The following is a 20,635-nucleotide window of genomic DNA, read 5'->3' as shown; positions in this document are numbered from 1 at the left end:
TCCAAATGATTATCCTTTATCTAGCATCCCTATAGAGGAGCAACCTCTTGTGTATTGTCTTGGTTAAATGAAAGGTTTTCATTCCATGGGGAAGGTGATTGTTATGGAATTTGGCATTACTGTTGGCTTCATAAAGCTTCATCTTAAACTAATTTTTTATTATCTTATATTAAATGATTTAATTTAAATTTAAAATAATTAATAAAAAGCTTTTATAATTATAAAATAACTTTTTATGATTACAGAGAAAACTGGTAAGTGTCTACTGAATGCTCAGAAACCAGGAAGAACTTTGGACTGGACTTCTAGTGCTAGTTATGTATGAGAGCAACCCCATACTACCACCTTTTGTAGAGGAATGTTATCTGATTGGTAAGGAACTTACCTTGTCCCTTGTCCATGTTCTTGTTTCTGTTATTCAATAAGTGTGAGTGAAAAGCCAAGCTTTTGGGGCAAGATTGCTCCCTTAGCTGCCTCTAGCAGAGAATAATCAACTGTGGGTGACCAGGTAAGAGAGATGCTTATAAACTGCAAGAGAGTCCGTTCTTTAGGCCATTGATGTGTTAGCACAAATGACTAATAAGCCAGCTAATAAAATGTTTTGTGATCTAATAATTGTTGTGGACGCACCTGCAAATCTATACAGTGCTGATAGTTTTAGACATGGCTTTCTTACTGCCTGCCTGTTTTCTGATATGGTGCTTCTGCAACTGAAACATTCAGCATAGAGTAGCAGAGATAGTTTTAGAATTCTTTGCCTGTGTTGGTGAGATGAGATAAGGCTTACTAAGACTTTTAGCAAGGATCATCCTTTTCCAGACTGCTTGTTAATCGCCCCAGGTATTGCCTAATGCTGTTCATAAGCGCTGATGGGCTGAGCTGTAGCTTAGCGGTACGGCACATGCTTTGTGTGCAGAAGATCTCAGGTTCAGCCCCTGGCATGTCTGGGTAAGGAAACATTATTTTCTCAAACTTGGGAGAGCTGATGCCGGTCAGTATAAACAATACTGAGCTACATGGACTATTTGTATAAGGCAGTTTCATATGCTCATATAGAATGTGCTGCAGACTTTGGCAGTTTTTCTTGTGGCTAATCAGCCAACTAGTCAGAGTTGTGGCCAGTCAGCTTGCTCCTGCTATCTCCTTCCCCACACACCCATTTGTTGAGAACCTCTGTAGAGGGTTAGGGTCATCCAGTTAAGTTGGTTGATAGTAGATTCAGAATACACAATCGAAAGTACTACTTGGCATTTGCTTCTTTCCACAAGATGTGGTAGTTGTCCATTAGCTTAGATGACTTTTTAAAATGGGCAAATTCATGGAGGATAGGTTGGTTACTTTAGGTCTTTCAGCAGCTAGGGGATATAATCAGGGGTCAAGAAATGTTGGCTCTGTTCATCAGCCAGACAATATATTTTACTCGTTAGCTGGTTCCTCGAGCAATGTTGGTACATTACTCGTCAGGAGTTTTTTCACTCTTCTGGCATCATTTTTCACTTGTAACAGACTAATGGGTTTCCTGAGCCCTGGATATTAGGGATGTGCACAAATTGATTTGTTCAATTCAATTTGTGCTCAAATTGAATCACCCCTGATTGGTTTTGTGTTTGAACCTGTCCCCCCGAATCACCGCAGATTAGATTTGGATTGATTTGGGCCACTTGTAAGGGTCCTGGGGCATCAAATCTGGGTGGTGGGTAGGTCCCCATGGGTACCACCTACCACCCTCATTCCAAGGCAGTGGGGCACTTGGTTGATTTTTAATGATTTTTTTTTAGTTTTTAATGATTTTGTATATTTCCACCATAGGAAATAATGGGGATTTGAAGTTGCCCTATCCTAACCCTAACATGGATCCCTAGCTTTCATTTTTTAAAAAAAGCTAAGCTCTTGCCCTTGTAGAAGTGGAGTTATGCAGCAAAATGTGTGGTCACTATTTTTCAAGTGTTTGGATTCTTTGGTGTATAATAACTTTTCCTCATAATGAATCCCTATGAGGACACATTATATGCCTTCATTTCTTCTGTTCATTTTGACTCTCATTGGACAGTGCCAACTGTCAGCTACCCCCCTTCCCCCTGCACACACACACTGGGGTACTCAGTTTATTTTTTAGGAATTTATGAAGTGTTTAGATTCTTTGGTGTCTTCATCACACATCTTCATTTCTTCAGTTCATTTTGACCCCACTGCTTTGTGGGTGGGGGTGGGGAATTAGTGGCATCCCATGTGCCAACTACCCCTATCCCCCAACTCACAAGCCACTGGGTACTCAGTTTATATTTTAGGGATTTTCGAGGTATTTAGACTCTTTGGTGTGTAATAAATCCTCATGGGGATTCATTATGAGGAAACGTTATTAGACACCAAAGAGTCTAAACACTTGAAAAATTCCTAGAACATAAACTGAGTAGTACCCCACTGCCTTGCGGGTGGGGGGGGGGTGTAGTTTGCAGTTGACAGTTGGCATTGTCCAAAGACAGTCAAAATGAACAGAAGAAATGAAGGTATGTAATGAATTCTCATAGGGATTTATTGAGGAAAAGTTATTATACGCCAAAGAATCAAAACACTTGAAAAATAGTGACCACATATTTTGCTCCATAACTCCACTTCTACAAGGGCTAGAGTTTAGCTTAAAAAAAAGAAAGAAAGAAAGCTGGGAACCTGGGGGAATTAATAGGAGGATTCAAATCTTGAATCGATTTGAATTGAATATGGTGTGATTTGATTTGGACATGAATCTAGCCAATGGACCACAGGGGTGATTTGTTCTGTCTCCAAATCACCTGAATCAGCTAGATTTGGGTACAAATCGATTTGTACCCAAATTGATTCACACATTCCTACTGGATATAATAGCTAAATGGTACCACTGTGTTCAGAGGCAGTGGCCTGGTTCAGACCTAATGGGAAACTATGCTTTCTCACTGCTTGAATGAACCTCTGTGAGCTACCGGCTCATGCTTTCTCCTCTCTGTTTTGTGCTTGAGAGAGGAAGACAGGAAAACAATTCCCATATTAAAACTCAGTGAAAGCTTTTCCTTCCACACATGAAAGATGGGGGAGTGGGGGGGGGGCACACACGAACCCATGGTTTGCAGAGATTTGTTCACTTAGGAAACCAGAGTTTCCCATTACAAACTGAACTGGGCCATAGTGGTGTGCATGGAACCTTGGAGGTGCGGTTCAGTGCTGGGGGTGGTGGTTCTTTAAGGGCGGGGGAGGGTGCACTTACTCCTCCCCCTGCTTTCCCCCTGCCAGTGCTCCATTTTTAGGGCAATCCATGGGGCGTCAGTGTACCTCCCTGCCGCCCCTTCCCCCTTTCTTGTCCGGAAGTAGTGCCTGTGTGTGCACCCGTGCACATGCATGTACATGTGATGGGTGCATCCACAGGTGCCACTTCTGGACAAGAACAGGGGAAGGGGTGGCAGAGAGGTATGCTGTCACCCCATGGATTCCCCTAAAAACAGAGTGCCGGTGGGGGGAAAGCGGCGGGAGGGGTAAGTGCCCCTTCCCCCGCCCTTAAAGAACCACCCCCTGGATTGGAGCCAGGGTCACCTTCGAACTGGTTCGGAGGCCTCTAGAATGGCCTCCGGACAAGTTCGTGCACATCCCTGCTGGGCCAGTATAACACCAAATGCCAGTTGCTGAGGAGCCATGGCCTTTGTGTCCTGGTTGCATCTGGTTGCTATGAGATGCTGAGCTTTGGGGCTGACCTGGCATGGTTCTTATCCTAGACATGTTTACTCAGAAGCAAGTCCCACCTTGTTCAGAGATGCTTCCTTCTAAATATTTTATTTTGTTTTGTTTCTTTACCTTTATATTCTGTCCTTCCTCAAAGGAGCCCAAACATAGTGAAGTTTCTCCTCACAACAACCCTATGAAGTAGGTTAGGGCTGAGAGAGAAGTGACTGGCCCAGAGTCACACAGCAAGTATCATGGCTGAATGGGGATTTGAACACGGGTCTCCCCAGTCCTAGTCCAGCACTCTAACCATTATACCACACTGGCTGTAATTAAACCTGCAATCCCATAGTAAATGGGATTGCAGGTTTAGATGTCAAGTAGGTGATACCACTTAATAGCCTTGCATGTATACAGAGCAGGAAATTTGTCTCTTTTCTCTAAGCAGATATAATTCTGCCATACAAAAGGCATGTTAACTACATGACCAAAGATTATGGATTATGCTTTTAGGTAATTTTAAAATCTCTATTTGGTTTCAAACCATTATGTTTTGTAATGTACCTTTCTTTAGGACACATTGTTTGTTTATTTATTTGTTTGTTTGTTTGTTTGATTTCTATACCACCCTTACAAAAATGGCTCAGGGCAGTTTACATTAAAAGTATATCAATTTCATATATGAATTTCATGATGGGAAATTATGTCCCCTAGGCACATATTTTTGAGATTCATGGTGGGTACAGTTTTAAGAGGCATGGTAGGCTTCAGAAGGAAGGGGAGACTAGGGATGTGCATGAACCGGCTCGGAGGTCCTTTTCCGGACATCCGAACCTGTGCAGCATTTTGGTGGGGGTTACCTTTAAGGATCAGGGAGGGTGACCTTACTCGCCCCTGCTTTCCCCCCGTCTGTCCTCTCGCCAAAATGATGTGCACATGCATCAGGCACTGCCGGTTTGATGCTGACTGGGGCAGCAAGGGGGTATGCTGCCATTGTGTTCCAGTGATTTTGGCGAGAGCGCCGTGGGGGAAACGTGGTGGGGGGTGGTAAGGGCACCCTCCCTGCTTCTTAAAGGTACCTCCCCTGCCGCCAAACTGGCCAAATGCTGGAGTTTGCACATCCCTAGGAGAGACTGGCAAAAATCACCCCTTCCCTGTAGCTCCAGTGCTGCATTAGTCTGGATGTTAGCCAGCATTTGTAGAGAATACCACTTAATTATATTTGATTATATTATATTTGAGTCAGTTGTGGCTTACGGCTTTTTAATAAGTGAGGAGCAGTCTCAGTTTGATTTCTTTGATTTCTTCCACTACCACCTGTCTAAGGAATTCTACTGAATTCTTTTAAAAGTGGTGCTTTAATGAAATTCTGCTTGCAGTTCTTGTCGCAGCACTGAAGTTGCTCTCAGTCAGTTGTTAGTTTCAATTCTCATCTGAGATCTGATGATTCCAGTGGTGCAACTGGGTGGTGTAAAAACGTGCATTGCCTGTGACCTATTAATAAACAGGGGAAAATAGGGTACAGATTATGGCTTAGGATGCTTTATTATCCAGGCACATTTAGCTAATGACGTTCCATGTGCTAAAGTGAACTTCAGCTGAAATTATTTTAGTTAACTGAACGTGGGAACTATTCAGCATAATAAAGCAGAGCCCTTCTGCGGTGTCTTATTAACTGGCATGTAATTTTAATGCTCTCTTCTCACAAGTGCATTTCAAGGCAGCATTTACAGAAATTGCTTTGAGGTCCTTGGTTTTAAAGTGGCACAGAGGAGCAAAGGCATATCATTGCAAGACCTTCATGATGCCTCTTCCCACATTTCATTAGAGCACTTCTCTGTACTTACGCTGCTTGCCGCTGCTTGAAGCAATTGTACTTTTTCTTCATTGACACTGCTTTGATAATGTGTCATCATTAGAGAACAGAGGCTTCAGAGACTGGTCTTTGCATCATTTCGTCCGCTGTTGACTTGAAGGATTGAGATAAGGCAGATCTAAATTAGATTACCGTCATGAAATTATTTGGGTATTTAAACTGTGTTCATAGATGCAGTGTTTGAGTGCACAGCATGGATGCTGGGTTCCTTTGATATGGATCTCTTGCCATTTGTTAATAAGCCAGATTAAAATTCATTTTACAGACATTTCAGCTCTGTTCTTAATACTTTGTGTTGTCATAATTGTGTTACATTGAACAATATGTTGATTTGACATGGTCACTTTTTTACCCAAGTGCCTTGTTCAGATTGTGAATATCAGGTAGCATTCACAGTTTCCCTTCACCTGGAACAGGGGCCCTTCACCTGGGACATGTGTACTTACTCTGGAGTAACTGTGCCAATTATGATCTTGCTCTGTCAGTATTCTCTCAGAGGTAATAATGTATACATGCAGTCCTCCATTCACTAAAGTATTGTGAAAATGGCATGTGTGTGAGAGGGAAAATGACTGAAGCTGGTGTGCTTGATTTAGCCTTCAAAGTGAGAATTGGAGGCCCTGTTAATTGCCATGCATGAGTCTTAGTTTGCTGTTATGAATGTGACAGCATTAGTACTAGAATTCCATCCACAATTAAAAGTGGGATAATGCTGTTATTGGGACTAACTCAGTAGTCACAAAGCATTAAGTAGCTAGCTTTTGAGTTCTACGTAATTATTCATCAGGTTCAATGTTAAATAAACGGATGAGTTTGACATCTTACTTATTTCTGACTTGTAAGTTTTAGTTCTAATAAAGGCACTACTCTGTTTTAAACTCTGGTTTATGGATTTCCTCCCCTTATGGTTCAGCACAGCTACCTTAGATTTTGAAGTGTCACATGTAGGTACTAATTTCTGTGGCTCAAACATTTGTAACTTTTTGGTGCCTACTCATGCTTTTGAAAGTAATTCGTTAGTATGAGATTTATGTAGTCTATTCAGCTGCTGAGAATGTGAGATTCTTCCATTATGCCACAGAATAGTTCTAATTTGGCTATGGTGTTTTTTTTTAATGTGCTGTTAATTCCACCAGGCAGATCTCTGGAAAAAGCACCTTCTGTTCCCATGCGATGCTGGCAAGGTTGGAAATGTGTTGTACTATCTTTTAGACTGTTCATTAATAGCTGCTGCTCGGCACTGTGTTTTTTAACTTTGCTATAATTTTGCTCATTAAAGCTTAAGAACTGCCTAACAATACTTTTTAAAAACATTGAATTAGAAGGAAGAGTTAAAGCTCTAATAATTGTATTCTATCTCTGATACATGCCACTTTGGGAGTCTTTCTGAAAAGCAACCTACAGATTTTCAAATAAAAGAAAATATTGACTTGTACAACATGGCAGAGTTTCAGGAAAGGGAATCAGCTGAAGTGAAAGATGGAGGATTTGGTTAAACTCTAGATCTGATACATTACCAACTTAGAATGGGTATGAGACTGGATTGTGTGATATGTAGTAATTTGAGATTTTCTTTACTCTAGCTGTATTACTAGTGAAGGAGCAGTCCAAATCACAGCAGGAAAAAAGCCAGGCCCTTTAGGAGTTGCATTGCCCCAGTTAAGTGAGCCTGGATAGTGTCACATCCTATAGCAAAACTAAAAAAAAAAAGCAACTTGTAGTATTGCATTTCTACTGAAATTGGAAGGTGAGAAGGAGGAGGCAGCTAGCCTATAATTATTAAACTGGCTTTCTGAAGGAGTGGAGGTGGGTGGTTCTCAGGTTCCTATTCATATAGCATTACTAAATCCTAGGTGTCCAAACAAGAAATTTCAGAGAGTATCTGATTAAAATGAAGGCTTCTAAATGGTGGGCTCTCTGAATGTTAGAGGAGGCAGGCAACAGCTGGCTCTCCATGCAAATAGATTTGCCAGGTGCATGTTTTAAGGCAGTGATCGTGTTGCAAATGGTTGTCTTGTCCACTCTCAATAGTACAAATAGTTTTGTTGCTGACGGTGACTGCTTGGGTAATAATACCTGTTTCTACTACCCTCTATAGTTTATCCAACTGCTTTAGCAGAGTGCATTGTCCAGATAGCAAAGGTATTTTCTTCTTCCCTCACCTCTGTCCCACAGTAGATAAAGTCTGTTTCAATCATGCATGTGCAGCACTTTTAAGACAATGCTTCAGCTCTGTTCAGGTGTCCTCAGTTTGTGGATGCTGTGCCCAGGTAAAGCACCAAAGAGGGAATACTAGCAAGCCCCATGCCCATGTGCTTCTTAACTGTGCCACCCACTCTCTGTGAAAACAGTGCTTGTCTGCAAAGACAAAATCTGTGGGGAGAGATCCTTCCTACCTGAATGGGGCTTTAATATCTCATCATTCTGACTTGGTAGTAGTATGTGTCAACCACTTAGGTTGGAAAATATTAAATTGCAGGTTGTGTGAGCTAATAAGGTAGAAATCTGTGATTTTGATCTGTGAAGTCTGTTTCACACATAGATGTAATTACTTGATGTTGCCATGAATAAATAATGGAAATATATGCATTAACTTGCTCACTTTCATGTTGCAAACCTGAGAGCAAGTCCCATGGTACCTAGCTGGACTTGCTTCCAAATACAGATGTATAGCATTGCATTGTAAGGAGCATAATTTGGATTGCCATCAAATTTAGTATATTTCATTTATGCTGCCTTTATATTAATTTTGAATAAATTTATTATTATTATTATTATTATTATTATTATTATTATTATTATTATTATTAAAATAGACTTGCAGTCAGATTATGAAAGCTATAATGCATATTGGATCAGGCTGTGTGCCTAAGAAGTTCATATCTTGAGATTGTATGCACGGATGTATATATTATATTATTACACACACACTCTATAATATATACACCCATGCATACAATCTCAAGATATGAACTTCTTAGGCACATAGCCTGATGCCATACGCATATGTGTGTGTATAATATATTTGAATGAGATTGCAGAGTAGATAAGGCTTCTGAATAAAGATTGCATGACAGTTAGTTAGAATGGTATGGTGTAGTTCAACTATGGAAAGAAAATTCAGAATGTTTAAGTGGCTTCTAAGAAACATGGACAAGGCCAATTACTTAGAATCTGGCAGTACCGGCGCTCAATAAACTATGTAGAACAAATTGAAAGTTGTCACAACCTTTTTGTGTGTGTGCAGTCTTATTTCATAAACAGCATTTTGGAGTGGGGAGGGAGAAGAGACTAAACAAAAAAACAAGCAAGCAAACAAAAATATCCAGTCTAGTAGGTCAAAACATTTCTACATGAGCAACCTGCATTGGATGACAGCATTGTATCACTCTCCAGGGTTATGTTTGTAATGTTGGTTATGCCATAATAATTAAATTGGAATGCTCTGAGAATTTGGATGGGAAGATAGAAAGGTCATCTTCCTTAGCACCTGATGCCAAAGAGATTCCACATAGTGCAAACTGTAAGCACTAGAAAACGTACGCTCAGTGAAAGACTGATGGGTATATAAACTTCAGGACCCTGTTAGAACCAGGCTTCTCAGTGGGTAAGCTTGTAATATTGAACACCAAATTTATTCAAATGATTACGCCTTTAAAACAAACACAGACATACAGAATGTTAAAATAATAATGTTTGCTTTGTGAAGTCTGCATTTACTTATAAGGTTTAAAAAATCTGCTTTCTAGCGATGAGGATTCCTATAACTATTTTTTTAAAAAGTCTAGATTCTCTAGAAAAAACACTCATTTGTGTCCCACTGGGTTGAACTCTAATAAGCCTTTCTATCCCCACACTGCTTCTTTTTAAAGATGGGTGCCAGATTAATTTCTCTCAGTGGTTTTAGGGTGGGCTGCCAAAGTCTCTCTGTCCATTTAAGCCAGGCAGACCCAGAAAGAGCCAAAGTTTTCAGAACGCTTGGTAAATGTTATACATTCACTAGCGTCTCCATCTGGGCTGCCACCCCTGAAGTCTGTTTTTGGAACTTTCAGTTCAGTGGGCTACCATGCTGGCTTTCAAAGTCTGCCTTTGAAGAAAACCTCGCTATATAATTAATTCCTGTAGAGGGGATGCGATTGAATGTGGCAAGCTCTGCCCCTACTGCATCCTCGATCGGTGGCGGGCCCAGAGGAGGCGACACGTGCGAGGGTGGGAGGGAGGAGCGCATGCCAGGAGCTGGTTGGGGCGGCGGGCAAGAGGACAATGGGTGGTGGGAGGAGGACGGGCAGTGGGCGAAGCTCTGCCACCCCGAGGAGGAGGATGGTGAGGTGGAGGGAGGCAGCAGCGCCACCCTGAGGAGGAGGGTGAAAGGAGGACGGGCAGCGGGCAAAGCCTTGCCGCTCTGAGGAGGACGGTGAAGCAGAGGGAGGCGGTGGGACGGCCTGGCCCTAGCCCCCCCCCCGGGGTGAGACGGCGGTGGCATGGGGGGGGGACGGCTGGGCCCAACTAGAGGCACAGATGCTTTGCGCCCGGGTCCACTAGTTATCAATAATACTGGTTCAGTTAACAGGTAAGGTGTATCAATGGGACGTAGCAATACTGAGTCTGTTCTTCCCCACACCACTTTCAGTTTCTGCAAGTGGCAGAATCGGTTCTTCTAGCTCTAATTGACATAAAACTCCTCCTGAAGACCTCAAAAAGCCATGTGTGGGTGAGGACTGCAGAAGCTTGCTGAGAAAAGATAGAGGACCACCCTGTCAAACTGCAAGAGACGTAACTTAAGAGTGTGGGAAAGCCCCATGTTGCAATGGGCAGAGTATACTGTAGATTTTGTTTCATTTCTACTTGGGCAGTATTTAAGCATCTTGTGCTTATTACAAGATACAAACTACTCCCACTGGTTCCCCCTTCCAGTTTGCTACATGGAAGATCTTGTAAGTATTAAACACCTGCATATTTTTTTGCAAAAGTCTGCTGAACACCCTTGGCTCTCTGCTTCAAAATATGTGGAATGGGAAGGAAATTCGCAGTTTTTGCATGGGTTGGAGTGTCATTTGCCAGTGCAATGCCTTCGCTTTTAACAATTGTAGATGCATTTTTGCAAGCTTATATGAAAGCTGTTGTAAACTAGATGCTTTTACACCATCATTAACCATGTCGCCCATCTGGTCGTCTGTTTATATAGAAAGCTATAGTTTAATTTAGTGACTCGAGTAAACCTTTTGCATTGCAGCAGCAAATAGTTTGCTGAAGGGTGTTGCCATCTCTGTGTGTCTGTGTGTGTGTGTTTAAGGGGCAGGGGGTTGGTAGGTTGCAGAACAGTTTGGAATATTTATTTCCTTCACGCTTCATGTATGTGCTTGATTCTACTCTGCTTAAGGTGTGTCAAACAAAAATTGTCCATTTGGGACTTGTTGACCCATGTTGTGCAAAAGGCAAGACCCAGATGAATCCTCAAATTCCTGTTTGTTGGAAACAGGTGTTGGTGTGGTTTGCAAGCAAAAATAAAACAGAGTCCTCTATCTAAATCATATCAAGAATATATCAGAATCAGGTTATTTTATGATGGTTTATTTTTGGTATGTTACTTCATGTTGCTTCTACAATGCACAATTATTACCAGATAGCTGGCATTTTCAGTCTGTGAGGAGACTGAAGTAGGAGGGGCATTGGTCCATGAGTGACTGGAACGCAACTGTGTATGGCTAGCTAGGGTATATTGCATGCTCGTGGGGTTCTGTGCTTGGCAGTATGTCCTTCATTGGCTTTGCAGCACCTCCATCCTACAAATTAAGTGTGAACAGATAGAAGAGCTTCCAATAACTAAAAATGGCCCTCTTAAAAAGGCCATACTTTGAGTTAAAATTTCCACTTAGTTATTCACATTGAAATATTTACTTCAAATACAGCCTTAGAGTTTGGCACAGAGAACTAAAAACAATAATAAAGATAGAAATGTGACTACTTCTCAGCAAAATTTTTAAAAAATAAATAGAAATGTGACCTCTTCTCAAGGATTTCTAGGAAGAAAAAGGAAGCAGCTTATTTTCAAATGGAGTTATTTTTTTACTCTCGGTCTCTTTAGCAGTGGATATAGAGTTCGTCTAATGTAGAAGTGGCCAACCTGGCTCTTCAGCTGGACTTGGACTATAATACCCATAATCTCCAACCACAGTTGCTTGCCGCTGGAGTTGATGGGAGTTGTCGCAACAGCTGAAGAGCTGCAGGTTCTCCATCCCTGCTCCAATCAATGTATTTATGTTGGGTTCATGTGCTTACCAGAGCAGTGCAGTTGCTAGGGATGTGCCTGAATCATTTTGGCACCTCTTTGGAGAGGTGCCAAAATGATTTGGGCTCCTGTCGCCGAAACTTTTCAGCAGGAGGCGAGGGGTACCTTTTTAAAAAGCAGACAGGCATGTCCTACCTGCTCCTCCGTTGAGCCACCCCCGCCCTCTGCTGCCCCACCTTGCAGCTGTTGTGCTTAAAACTTGACTTGAACGCAGCATGGCCTCTTTAAAACACCATGCTGATGGGATGCTGTTCCCAGCAGCCTTTGCGTGGCCTTGGTGCACAAATGGCGTTGGTGCACTCGGTCAAAGTTGTGCAGCCCTGCTCTAAAACTGTGAAAATATAAAGAGTGTAGCAGAATAAGTTATTACTTTTTTAAAAAAATGATATTTGTTTGATATGTTGCCTCAGGTTGATTCCACAGTAAAGCACTGCTCTGGCGTTGCTTTTCTGTTGGGATGCGCACAAATCAAGAGGCATGGTTGCTGACCACGCAAATGGCCACCGTGCATGCACGGCTGCCGTGTGTGCTGCTGCATGTTGGGTGCTAGCGGGGAGGTGCTGCTGCGGTGAGTGTCAGAGGAGCAGTTACCTGCCTGCTCTCCTCACTTTTAAAGGTGGCTGGGCTAAGCTTCGAATCAGTCCACGAATCTTGATTTGTGCACATCCCTACTTTTCTGCACTAGGTGGAAGTGGAACTAAAAGAAGTTTCATGCAGTACCTAATATAACGCTAGATTATATGGTGCTTTCCTTCCATATGGCCAGATCCTTCTGTAATGTTTACTCACTCACAAATAAGCCCCATTCAGCAAAAGCTCTTTCCTGTTTTAATGAAGAGTGTCCTGTTCGCAGGTCCTATGCCTTGTACTACTTCATGTTGATCTGCTTTGTGTTGGGGATTAGTGATGAATCGTCCCTTGAATAGCCTCTTGGAGTTGTCCCATTGTCAGTTTCTGTTCCCACAGGGCAAGAGGAAACTTGAATTATAGTGTTTTCCTCCTTCTTCCAGTTTTCCCTCTTTAATAGTGAAATGCCACAATTTCCCAATTTTAATATGCTTCCCCACCTTTAATAACAGCCTCAGTCTTTGATAGGAAAAAAGAGGGACATTTTTAATATCTCCTTCACAGAGGTGTTTCTTTCTTTGCCCCTCAGCCACACGCTTCCACCCTTTCCTCTCCCTAAACCAATGGGTTCAAATCGGCTCTGAATGGTGGGTCTGCCCACCTTCTTCTCTCACTGTACTCAGTACTAGACTATAAGTGCAAGGAGTTCCTGACCATGCCAATAAGAAAACTGCTTCCTGTATCCTGCCAAGGCAATGTATAGAATCTGTACTGACTAGTAGTAGCTCTCCTTATCCAGACCATTCAGGGGGAAGAGAAACAAGTCCAAGTTCAGTGGTGTGTATAAAAAACTGAAACAACTATGTTCCTCCACTTTCTTTTGAAAATTAGCATGGTGTACAATACATGGGCGTGTATTCTTATTGAGAAATTAGTTATTTTGCTATAAAAATATGAATAAAAATGATGCAAGAAAATAAATAATTAAAGTCGCGTCCTTGGGAACAGCAACTGACATTGAGGTAATTGAGAGGCTCTTTAAGGAGCAGTTCAACTGTAATTCCCCCACTCCTGGAGCATCTTCACACAGCAGGCTTTTCTGCGAGTTTACTATGAGGTTTTACTGCGAGTTCAAAGTTGCCCCCCCAAAGTTGCAAAAGGTGGATTTTTTTTACCCTGGATATAAATTGGACTACACTCTTAACGCACAATGGGAACCCCAAATTGTGTGTGAAGTGCTCCCTGATAGCTCACAGGGACTTTAGGGTAAATCTGGCCGATATGTGAATGCACACCCTCCATTCTGGAGGAGATGTAAAGCCCTGTGTGAAAAAGCTCCTATTGAGATCACCAGAAGCAATATAATGGGGAAGACTTTCAAACAGGACACTGGCCCACATGTTGCTCAGGCTTAGGAGGGTGGAGCCAGAACTCTGCCCTCATAAAGAACAGGTTAAACTAGCTGCCCTGCCGGCTTATATCACAGAGCAGGTCAAGGGGAGAGGGATGAGGACTCAATTTTTGCTTTTCTACCAGCCCAGCAAAAGCAATTTTATGGCAGTTCTCCATGAAAAGTGTGCAAACAAAGGATGGCTACTCGCCTGTTAAAGAGCCACATTTTGAAGTTGTGGTTGTGGGTCTCTTACATTAGCATGGAGAGAGCAATTGTCTTTATTTGGCCCCAGTACAGTATCTTTCAGTGGATGTTTCTAGTGTCTCCCATGTGTGTTTAAAATTGTGAGATGGGGGGGAGGAAGAGCAGGGAACCATATTCACATTACTTCTGTTGAAGAGTAGTGTATAAGTATAATAAATAAATCCTGAGAAAAGGGCTAGTGTGGAAGTAACTTCAGTATGATCTTTTTTTTTTTTGGCAGCTGTGTGTCACTGTGATAAAAGGTTCTTGATCTCTTAGAACACTGACAAAATGAAACACCACACATTTTTAATTAATGGCCATATGGTAGGTTATAGTTCATTCAGTATTTTTAGGGCAGACCTTTTAATTGTGTCTCACTGTATATGGGAAACAAAGATAATTGTATTTGCCATTTTGTGGAATGAAATTATGACAGTACTTTTAAGACAGTGGGAACTCATAGGCATGTCTATAGGTTGCATATTGTCTATGCACACACACACACGCACACACGTAATAGAAGCAGAAAATAATTTTAATGAATCAGAGTAAACCACTCTTTGAAAACGTTCATTTTGTCATTGGTAGTATATTCCTTAATTCCCCTCTGTAATGGGATTAAATATGATCTTAAGACTGTCACACAAATGTTTATAGTGAGGAGGAGGTTGATGTACTGGTTTATGTCAGCTTGAAGGGATCTCTGTTGAACAGCTGAGAATAAATTTTAGGCTTGACAATGCCAAGAGGCAACGAAACTGATAAGGAACATCTGAGCTGTGGCAGAGTACATAGTAGAAAAGGAGGCATGATCCTCATTTTATAGCATTCGAACCTTGAGTATACAGGGAGGTTCTTGTTGGCATTTCCTAGGCTCCAGCCCTTGGCAAAGACGATGCACATCCATGAATGACAGAACTCTGATGCAGAAGGGATGCAGGTTCTTCCTACTGTCTCTTGATCCCTCTGCCCTTGTGCATACACAGTTGTAGAGTTCTTATGCTGTTGTGGTAGAGGTTTTATTGTACTACGACCTACTCTTGTGACTTTGCTACAGATACTTGCAGTATTTTTAATATTGGCCTGGTGTCATGCAAAACACTAAATTTCCTAGCTTTTCTTAAAAATTAAAAACGCAAACCTCCAACTTTTGTTGGAGAGCTTTGAACCACAGTAGTATGAGCCCCAGAATACAATAAAACTAGCTTTCCTCCTCCCTTTCCTTCCAGAAAACCTAAAAATATTGGTGTCAAAGAGATGTTTGGAGTCTGATGAAAGACCTTTTGAATGCCGAATCTTAGGAATACGGAAGAGAATCTCTGGAAACATTTCTAATGACCTTTGTGAATGCAAAATCCAATTACTGAACTTACATGCCCTCTGGCTTCTTGGTTATTGCTGCCTGGTCTGTTTAATTTTCTGTGTTGCATAGTACTGAACTTTGTAGAGAGACTTGTCAGCTTCCAAGGAGATTTAAATGAAAGCATGAGGAGATGAGGAGGTGGTTCAGCTTGTATAATTAGGTGGAAGATTTTGAAAGCGAGTGCCAGACCACTTTGGTGGCTAGAAGAAGTGTGAACTATTAACTATTAAAAGTACATTTAAACTAGTCAATGAGATGTGGGTTCCTGTTGGGTAGATAAGCCAGCAAAGGGAGGTGAAATAAAATCCTTGAGTTCATTCCCGTGTTTCTTAGCTTTTATTTCCTTTGTTTAAAGATGTTCCAAAATAGAACTGGAGCATTACAGGCTGTGTGCCAGCCACAAGAGAAAGAATGGGAATGCACTTAAAATTTCAGATAGCTGGGAGTTAAGACATGCTTTTGGTCTTGCTGAAGAAACTCTCTTGGAAATGTTCAGGTGGTTCAGCCCTGAATGCCGGTGCTGAAAATGCATGGACCTTATGGCACGATATCTATTAGAATGGGGGACTCGCCCTAACATTTAGACCATAGTATGGTCCTATCTCTTTAGATGAATCTTTCAACCGGCTGGGGTGCCTAGTTGCATTTAATAAAATAATCTAAATGCTAGATTATTAATTGCAAATATTTAGAATAGAATAAAAACTTCTGTCCTAGGGACAAGGAGCCTAATTTTGTCCTGCACCCTTTCATGAAGCCAAACAGATAGCACCATAAAGCACAACAGATTGTAAGGGTAACAGCTTCATTTTCATATTTCCCATGTGCTTTTACCTGATCATAATGCTGACTGTGGGAAATGGGTAAATCTTGAGCCAGCTGGTCTTAACTGTTCTTTATAGGACATGAATGTAGGGGGAGGCTCATTGTTCCGATGCCTGTTCTACTCCTTGAATAGAGAGGTAGAGCAGACATCAGATGCCTGCTCTGCCTCTTGAATACAGGAAGCTATAGGGGAGGGTTGCACAACTTTGGCCCCCCTGCAGATGTCGGACTACAACTCCTGTAATCCCTGACTATTGGCCAGTGTGGTTGGTGATGATGGGAGTTGTAGTCTAAAAATAGCTGGAGGGTTGAAATTGTGCAGCTCTGGAGTAGGGTTTGCCCACAGTATTCCTCATTTCAGGAGTCTATACTGCTGGGTTTTTGTTGGGCAGCCATTTTTCTGTATGGAACCAGAGCTGCCTTAACATTCTGATATTGTTTGTGGCCTGCCTAGTAGTTGTCCCATGACAAATTAATATAATGGTGGCTATAAAATATAAGACTGTTGCTTTAGCTTTCTAGTTGCTGAGTATTTTAAGCAAGGTGTCCTTCTGCTTTCAAGGCATGTACCTGCAAACTAGATAGCTAGAGGTTATATTTGACCCCCCCTTTTTTCTTTTTGTTTTTTTGTTCTCAAAAAGTGAATTGCGGGGCCACAGTGTAGGTAGAGTGGGACATGAGACCCATGGGCTGCTATGTTGTCTGCTTTTTCCTGGATAGATCTTTCCTCAACCATTATCTTTTCTGTTGGAAAGGAAAAAAAATTACTACAATGGGCAGCACCCAGACTAAGTCCCATTGAGTTTAATGGGAGGGAAATGCTTGACTAACAAGCAGAATGTGGCCTGTTCGAATCCCTGCTGCTACTATATTGGGCAGCAGTGATATAGGAAGATGCTGAAAGGCATCATCTGATACTGTGCGGGAGGAGGCAGTGGTGAACCCCTCCTGTATTCTACCAAAGAAAACCACAGGGCACTGTGGGCACCAGGAGTCGACACCAACTCGACAGCACACTTTAAGTTAGTCATGACAAACTTATCTCATTGATTTCACTGGTGCTTAGTTGTGACTGACTAGTCTGGATGCTAGGAGTGGTCTGCAGCAAGGAGTCATAGACCCTTTTATCTAACATCTGTCCATATATACTCTGTAGAGTGTATTGTTCTCCCTGCTGTAAATGGGCAGTGTTGCTACAGATTTACTTGTTGCAGTTGCTCTTTTCTCTTTTCAGGAAAGTTGAAAAGTGTGTTTTGAAAAGCTTACCACTGTATGTGACTCTTGTTAGAGCTTTTTAAGTAAGCAAGCAAGCGCTGTTGGCAGATGCTAAAAAAATGTGTGGCTTTTGATGAGCTAATATTTTGCCCTGTATGGGCATAGGTTTGGTTTCAGTGCTTGTTCATTTTGGGTTAGCTAAATTGCCTCTTTTCTACGTGTGGACTACCCTTATTGGGTCAAGACATGTCTGTTCATCTCTTGGTTTCAGCACATAACTCTGGTAATAAAGCTTTTTGAAAACTGAAGTAGCTTGGATGAAAGCAGGGCTGCACAACTTCAGCCCTCTAGCTCTTGTGGGACTATGACTCCCATCATCCCCAGCCACAGTGGCCAGTAATCAGTGGGTGTTGTAGTCCCACCTCAGCTGGAGGGCCAAAGTTGTACAGCCCTGGAGTAAAGCAATCAATAGAGTAAAGGTAAAACTAAGCTGTAACCTAGCCAGGTTAATGTGTGGCTGAAAAGCAAGCACACTTGATTCTTCAGTTCTCACCCTGTGTTTCTCAGGAGTGGAATATTGCGAACACACTCATGGAATTGCTTTGGATGGCTGACTGATACGGAGCTTTAGGAATATATATATAGCTAATATAACTCTTTCCTTCTCTCTGTATTTCCTATTCCACAGACTTCTGTAAGAAGAAGCTTGTCAAGAATTCTGTAGATCTCTCTAGCTCTCGGGGGGATGGGGGTGGTGGCAGCGAATTTTGACCATTAACTCTGACTCCGGGAGTGCCCTGTGTCATCTGAAAATGTGTCCCTGAGGGTCCTCCAGTCCTTGGGGATACATTTTTGGGTGACACAAGTCACTTCTGGAGTAGAGCAAATGTTTAAAATTCACTCCACCTGCTGCACGTTCAAAGCTACAGAGCCCCAGCGCAGCTAGGAAAGCTCTCCCTCACATCAACATGTCTTCCTGATGTGCTACCAAAAGGCTGCTTTGGACGTTGGCCATTGTCTTTTGTGTATATGTGTGGCAGTATAATTTGAAGAGACCGCATGACCGAACTACTTGTTCTGATCTTTCACTTAAGCTAAAGGAATAAGAGGGGGAAAACAGCTTGGAATATTATCTATCTATTTATATTTCTCTAAGGCGTACCTGTTGCTATTCCCATGTGTGGCAGCTCTCATGAGAGTTCGTGAGCGAGCTGCCGGCAGGGGGAGAGGAAAGTGGCACCGCCAGGCAGGCTTGTGGTCAAGGGGGAAAAGAAAACAGTGGCGGCAGCTGGGGGAAGCAAATGGTGGCGGTGGGCAAGAAAGCAGCAGTGGTGGTGGGCGGGGGGGAGAGAAAATGGTGGCAGGCGGGCAAAGAAAATGGCGACGGGCAGTTATTATTTTATTTATTCTTTTTACATTTATATCCTGCTCTTCCTCCAAGGAGCCCAGAGCGGTGTACTACATACTTGAGTTTCTCTTTCACAACAACCCTGTGAAGTAAGTTAGGCTGAGAGAGAAGTGACTGGCCCAGAGTCACCCAGCTAGTTTCATGGCTGAATGGGGAATTGAACTCGGGTCTCCCCGGTCCTAGTCCAGCACTCTAACCACTACACCTTGCTGGCTTTCACTGCACCACGCTGGTGGGGGGGGGGGAAGAAGCAGCACCAGGGGGAGAACTAGAGGCGCAGATGTTCTGCACTAGACCCAGCTAGTGTATATTTATTACGTTTCAAAAAAACTTAGATGCTAAACACACTGATTATAAAGCAATATAAAGATGTCTTGCTTATATCTTGGTTTGCATAAGAGTTCTGCAGATGAAACTGCTAACCTTTGATCTACATATGCTGTTCTTAATGGTCTAGCAGTGCCACTGAGGCAGGCGCACGCGCATGTGTGTGTACACTTTGATGCCACAGATAAGTTTTCTGCAGCAGGCGGGTGTTTCCTGCAGTTAATACATAAAGGATGGATGTCATACTTGCATCTAAACACTTTTGTACATGTCTTGGACACTTGGTGCAATCATAGTTCTCAGTTACAAATTTATAAACTTGTAACAATGTCATCTACATTTTACATATTTGCTATGGATAACAGCAGTGTACCCACAGCAGTCAACTCAGCTACATAAAGTGTGGAGCCATCCTTAGAAACTTAAGGGAAGATGAGGCATTGCCTGAAGGCAAAGGATTGCTATAGCAACCTTGCTGAGGTAAGTGGATAGTACTGGACAATTACCTCGTGTAAGCATAGAAAACCTAATGCTCATCTTCTGTTTTGTGGCTAATAGAACCTTTTGCTGAAAGAGTTTGGCTGCTGGTATAATCCTTATATTTTATCATTTAAGCAGTTCTTTAAAGCAAGATCCTGCTTGTTTTAACAGACTGTGGTTAAAATAAACCACAGTCCCCCAAGTTAGGACATAATGCAGGATGGTGGTTTATTGTAAAGCATAAGCTGCTGCTGCTGCTGTTTGAGCCTGCAGAAGTGGGTGTGGGCTCATTCACAGCAATCTAAACAGTGGTTTTGATGATCATCTGAACCTGTCCATTATTCAGAAACAGAAATGCTCATCTTGTTGCAGAGAGTCAATTTGAACTTCGCTCTTAAATAAATAAGTAAATAAAAAACTTCAACATGAATTGCAAAACTTTGCCCTCTGTACTTGTTTGATTATGGAATCTGAAAGTTATGCTCAAATGTTTCCCCTGTCTACCCAAAGGTAATGGTCATAGGGATTTTGGAAAGTGACAGATCTAATAGTGAAAAGAACTCCCCCCCCCCACGTGGTATGTGTGGTAGGATATAATTCAGACCTGAAGTTTCAATGGATGCTGAAGAAGATTTATACTCGAGAATGTTCATTCTCATAATGCTGGAGTTCTTGTGTTTCAGAACAGAAATACTCAGAAGCATCACTGGCTGCTCCCTGCCGCTCAGTGTTTTGTTAGGACTATGGACTTGATCTAGGAACTAGTATTTATGGTCTATGAGCTGGTATTTGTTTAGCTTGTATTTGCATTGAAGGAATGGAAAATGAAAGATCTGTCTCCTCTTTGTCCTGTAGGAGTGGAAGAGGGGAAAAATCTACTGAGAATGTTTCCACCTTTCAGCGCATCCTGTGTTGAAAACCTTTTGTAGCCCCATGCCATGAGAAGGCTGTATTTAACT

The 20,635-nt window shown here is 42.1% G+C and overlaps 1 protein-coding gene across 3 annotated transcripts in view; it reads left to right on the top strand.

The window, feature by feature from the left end:
- RAP1A (RAP1A, member of RAS oncogene family) overlaps positions 1 to 20,635 on the top strand; it is a 145,536-nt gene that overhangs the window by 14,568 nt on the left and 110,333 nt on the right. The window contains exon 1 of one of the 3 annotated variants that reach the window (XM_053250698.1): positions 310 to 372. The exons of the other annotated variants lie outside the window; for them this stretch is intronic. The gene's annotated coding sequence lies outside the window, so the exon portion shown is untranslated. Of the gene's footprint in view, positions 1 to 309; positions 373 to 20,635 lie in introns of those variants that run through there. 3 annotated transcript variants of the gene reach the window in all.

The sequence above is a fragment of the Hemicordylus capensis genome, chromosome 4 (genome assembly GCF_027244095.1).
Source record: "Hemicordylus capensis ecotype Gifberg chromosome 4, rHemCap1.1.pri, whole genome shotgun sequence".
In the NCBI taxonomy this organism is placed as follows: Eukaryota; Metazoa; Chordata; class Lepidosauria; order Squamata; family Cordylidae; genus Hemicordylus; species Hemicordylus capensis.
This window is presented reverse-complemented; position numbering and strand designations above follow the sequence as displayed.